This window comes from Miscanthus floridulus, chromosome 17, assembly GCF_019320115.1.
Source record: "Miscanthus floridulus cultivar M001 chromosome 17, ASM1932011v1, whole genome shotgun sequence".
Classification (NCBI taxonomy): domain Eukaryota; kingdom Viridiplantae; phylum Streptophyta; class Magnoliopsida; order Poales; family Poaceae; genus Miscanthus; species Miscanthus floridulus.
In genome coordinates this window covers 89016779-89022160 of record NC_089596.1, presented here as the reverse complement: position 1 = coordinate 89022160, position 5382 = coordinate 89016779, and the positions used below count along the sequence as shown (strand labels likewise).

Sequence of the window (5382 nt, the reverse complement as noted above, 5' to 3'; positions counted from 1 at the left end):
ATACTTACCTGGACGGGGTCGACGGGCGATCACGAAGGCCCGTGGCCTAGGTCAGTGGCCCGCATCGCACTTGGCGGGTGCGCTGGTTTACCATCTCCCCAAGTGGGAGAGTGGACGTCATAATTTGTGGTAGAGGGGGTACGCGTTCGCGCGGCCCCTGCCAATTTCAAAGAATTAAACTTTGGTCCCCGGGCTCAGATAAACAGGTAAACTTTTGGCCCTGAGTGGTTTCTTGTTTGCAGCTCTGCGGGCGGGATCAGATAGAGCGCAAATAAACTTGGTATTGAGAAGCGTACATTTAATTAATATATATATTTATATATACAAACTTTTAAAAAATCTAAAATAGATGTTTCGGTCGAGTGCATAAGGTACAAACAATGCCTTATTAGGAAACTTATATCAAAAAAATAAACTTTTAAAAAGTGCGTCGTAAAACTTAGCAAAGCTGGAAATTTAGCTTTCCCTTTTAGTTTTGGATGCACAAGTTCTATTCCAATCTACTTCGATACATGTGGATTGAAGTGTATACATAATACACATGTATCTTCGATCCACATGTGTCATGTGTCGGAGTGGATCTAAAAGGGACTCAGTTTAATTCTATTTCAATTCACTTCAACACATGTGGATTGAGATGAATACATACGACCTAAATATACTTTGTCGGTATTAACATTTAAAACATAAGTAAACTAAAAATACGCCGGATTTGTCTATGAATGCCATACAAGAGTTTGTCGATTCCTCACAAAGAATAGACTCTGCGTTTCATTTCCAATGAATTGCCAGGATAGTTAACACCATGGGTGGTGAAGCCCCAGCAGCCGGTGGCCCGCTGCCCTCTGCTCCGCATCCCCTCACCCTCCGGGTTTTATTTGCCCCCTTCCCTGTCTTATTTTTTTCTTGTGCCCACGCCAACGCCACTATTTGAGGCTGCTGAACATGGTTTCAGCCTTAATGATTTAGCAAGTTCGTGGGCTGTTGTAGGGGTTAGTAGACTTTGTGCTAGGTTGTGTCCTTTGTTGCATTTTCTGACTTTGGTTGGCACACTATAAGACCCAGTAGCCACCCGTTTGCGCTTTCATTCTACCAGCGAGTCACGCTGTAAGCCCTCTATGGCAATGGTAGCGTTCATCATCGCTCTAAAGGTCTGATAGTTCCTAGTATATAACTCCTTCTATAGGCTACAAGAGAGGCCACGGTAGAAGTAGTCCCTCTTCTTCCCATCTGTATCAACATGAGTCCCAGCATACTACAACAAGTGATTGAACTTGTTGACATAGTCCATCATGGTCATACTCCCTTGCCGAAGGTCCAGAAACTCTGTTAGCTTCCTGTTGACAACACCAGCAGGAATATAAAACTCTCTGAAGGCCATAGTGAACTCCTGCCAGGTCACCCGATGATCTGGTAGCCCACTATGTCCGTCCTAGTATTAACGCACATCTGCGCATTCGGAGTACTAATTCTATAGGCAAAAGGTATAGCCACGAGAGGTATATTGTGCCGGTGTGCAAATCCCATGCTCATAAATGAATGTGATGCACCAGAATCAAATAACACATAAGCTGGATGGGAATCGATGGTGAACATACCAGCCATCACCGGTTCATTTTGCAATATTTCCTCAGCCTCCATGAAATTAACTTGTCTAGATCGGCTGACTAACACTTTCTTCTTGATCACTGTCTGCTTGATTAGCCTGGAGTTAGCCAATGGCTGAGCAGACTGGGCTGGCTGGTTTTGCGAACACTCTCGGGCATAGTGGCCTTCTTTGCCACACTTGAAGCAAGCACCAGGCTTGTTCCCTAGTCCTTGATGAGGTGGGACCTGCTGTCCCTGAGGCTGCTGAGGTTGCACCTGCTGGGTAGGTGCACGATACTGAGTGAAAGGAGCCTAAAAAGTCTGCTGAGGCTGTCGAAACGAATGCCCGCTCAAGGACTGATAGGACACCCACCTGACAACCTATACTTTCTAGGCATGGGGGTGACTAGAAGACCCAGTAGCCACCCATTTGTGCTTTCATTCTACCAGCGAGTCACGCTGCAAGCCCTCCATGGCAATGGCAGCATTCATCATCGCTCCAAAGGTCTAATAGTTCCCAGTATATAACTCCTTCTGTAAGCTGCAAGAGAGGCCACGATAGAAGCGGTCCCTCTTCTTCCCATCTATGTCAACATGAGTCCTAGCATACTATGACAAGTAATTGAACTTGTTGACGTAGTCCATCACGGTCATACTCCCTTGCTGAAGGTCCAGAAACTCTGTCAGCTTCCTGTTGAGAACACCAGCAGGAATATAAAACTCTCTGAAGGCTGCAGTGAACTCCTGTTAGGTCACCCGATGATCTGGCTGCTGCATGGCATTAAATGTATCCCGCCATGCACTCGTGGACCCCAACAACTATTGTGCCACGAAGCGCACCCTCTGCTCATCAGTCACAGTGAGCAACATAAACTTTTGCTCCAGAATGCGAAGCCAATGCTCCGTATCCAGGGGCTCAGCTATCGGTGTGAACGTGGGTGGGTGCGTCTTTAAGAAATTCTAATAAGAGCAGGGTCCCTTAGGACCGCGGCCATCACCACCGTTCCCACCATTGCCCCCATAGCCTCCACGGGCGAAGCCACCGATAGTCTATGCCAGCAGCTCCATGGCATGGGCTGACTCATGATGAGCAGCCAACATTTCTGCCATCATCTCCGCATGAGTCATCAGAGGTGGCGGTGGTGGAAGAGGAGCCAGTCGTGAAGCCTCATGGCTCTCCCCACTGCCGTACTCATTTTCACCTTGGCCTTCGCTAAGACCGTGACCCGCCCCGGCACTGGTGCTCCCACGACCGAACCTAGTGAACCCATTGTTGGTGGTGACGGGGGTGATGGGGGAGGCCCCTTGTTCTTGTGGTTAGGGTAGGTGCAATATGGATCATTATAGAGTGCCTCCTGTGAATCGGCACTATTGTTGTTGTCATCCTGTTTGTCATCCTTATAACCGCTGCTAACTTCCCTTTCTAGATCAAAGATATGGTCCTACAGATAGTAGATGTACTCCACATGCGGATAAATAGGTCGAGGATTGACCCACCTAGTGAACCCATAGTTTTCTTTGGCCAAGGAAGATACAATAAGTACGTCATGTAAGTTGTATAGAAGAGGAACATATTGAAGAAACAAATAATAATAGCACTTACCCATACTCACGGGCATTTGAAGAAACAATGACCTCCATCTATTCCCTCAGTGAACATCTGCACTAGGTAGTCCTCACTATGCATGCATTTTGGCCACTACTCTTTCCGTTCATCGTATCCTCTCAGTGGTGCCTCTTTGGTGAAATCACTTTTGCTCTCAACTAGGAACCTCTCATAAAGAGCTTCCTCAAAGAAATCAGGACCAAGAGAACCCTCCCACACAATGGTAGTTCCCTTCTCCTTTCCTCTCCCTCTAGATAACCCTCCAGATATTGGTACTGCAACAAAAGAAAATACTGAGGAGTACTCTTCTTCCTTGTTGTGTGTGTGAATGAGAGGGAGTGAGGGGTTATTTATAGGTTGAGAGAAGGAATAGAGGCCTCTCAATGTGCCATGTTAATGATCCGTGTGCCTCTTCACCTTAGCCCTTGGATCAAACAGTCATAAGATGGATGGTGGAGATGGAGTGGAGTTGTGCTTCCTTGCATGCCAGTACTATGTAAGTGAAGTGATAAATCGATGTTGTCATCATACTCCTCATCCTTGTAATTGAAAAGTCTATTTTTATTGTCTAAAAAGACTAGATTCATTCACTGTTACTTCAAAAGCCTAGATTCATCTACAAAGTGTCTGTACGATATGATTGGACTATACACATTCTAATGAATTTACATTTAATATGTGTACTATATTTGTTGGGTTCATAAACCTAGGGTCCCTCGCGGACCGGCTTCCCCGCAAAGGCTTAGCCCAAGCAGACAGCACGCAACTCATGGGCCGACCCAAGAGTCTAAACAATAGGCCAGAAGGGCGGTCCAGTCACTGACTGGAAGGTCTAGCCGAGGAGGAACAACGCCCGCTTATCGACTCTAGCCCACCTCTTTGACCCGAGCGTTCACTTTAGACTCCAGCCGATTTCAGACAGCCTACTTCTAACTCTGACCCCGCGTCTCCGATCGGGGTACGCAGAAGCCCTGCTCATCGCTCTTCTCTGACTGGCGCAACCAGAGCTGACTGAGACCAACCGACTAGGGACACCCACCCGAAAAGGACCAGGGAATGAATGGAGAAAGCAAGGCAAGGCGCTCAAAGTCAAAACCATGATACCAGGGACCATACCCTGTACACCTATAGGAATAGTACTATGCAACCGTCCTGACACAAACAGTGTTGTATGCACCGACATTTTACTCTACAGTATTGTGGGCGCCGATTAAACTCCCATACGGTAAGGCCCTCCACATGCCTCTAGACATCGATAGTGTTGTGGGCGCCAGGATTTACCGTACCAAGCGAACATGGTGAAACTCCTCACATGCCTCTAGGCATCAACAATATTTATAGGTATTGACATCTACCATACCCGAACAAAGACGACGTAACCTCCTATGTGCATCTGACATCCAACAGTGTTGTGGGCACCTACCATCATCCTGTACCCACCGGCATGGGCAACAAGACTTAGAAGCATACGAACCCTCTCCCTCTCACTAGTAAGGCCATCCTCTTCATCTATAAAAGGGGATGTGCTCTCTCCCAACATTAAGTTGATTTAAGTTCATACAAGTGATTCTAGATTCATTAGATCAACCAAATTCACTAGTTCACAACCATAGAACCGCCTGGTTCGGACCTCAAGCACACGCTTGAACACTTAGCTCATAGAGGAGCTCCTGTCACTCTCGGCCCTTCTGACCGGACCTCTTGTGCAGCCCATCTTTCTCCTTCTCGTTTGTAACCCCACTGCAAACTTTGAGCACCTGGGCTAAAGAATAAAGTCACTGACTGACTCAAACTGGACATAGGGTACGTTACCTGAACCGGTATAAACCTTGTGCCATTGAGTGCTAGGCCACCTCTAATCACAATGTATGGCAAAACTACAAATATTCACTTGTTGGTCACTTTCTGCACTGACAGTTGGCGCCGTCCGTGGGGAAGACACTGTACATTCAACACTTTTTTGGTCATCGGATGGCCCACTTTACCGCCACCCTCACCATGGCGGGCTCTAGCGATTCGATTTGCTTCGGCTCACTGGAGTTTCCCGCGCTCCCACCTATTGGGATGTGGGTTCCACCCGTCTTCGAGCCATCCTAGGCCTTCCTCTTCAGAAGCCTAGACTTTGTCGTCGACTGGCTCGGCATACTATACCTCCAGGAGGAGGCACTCGTTCCAACGCCCATCGGAGG

At 47.4% G+C, this 5382-nt stretch overlaps 1 non-coding gene across 1 annotated transcript; it reads left to right on the top strand.

The window, feature by feature from the left end:
- LOC136519164 (U1 spliceosomal RNA) lies at positions 1 to 160 on the top strand. Its single transcript, XR_010774725.1, has one exon. It is a non-coding gene; the product is annotated as a U1 spliceosomal RNA (small nuclear RNA).
- The last annotated feature ends 5222 nt before the right edge of the window (positions 161 to 5382 follow it).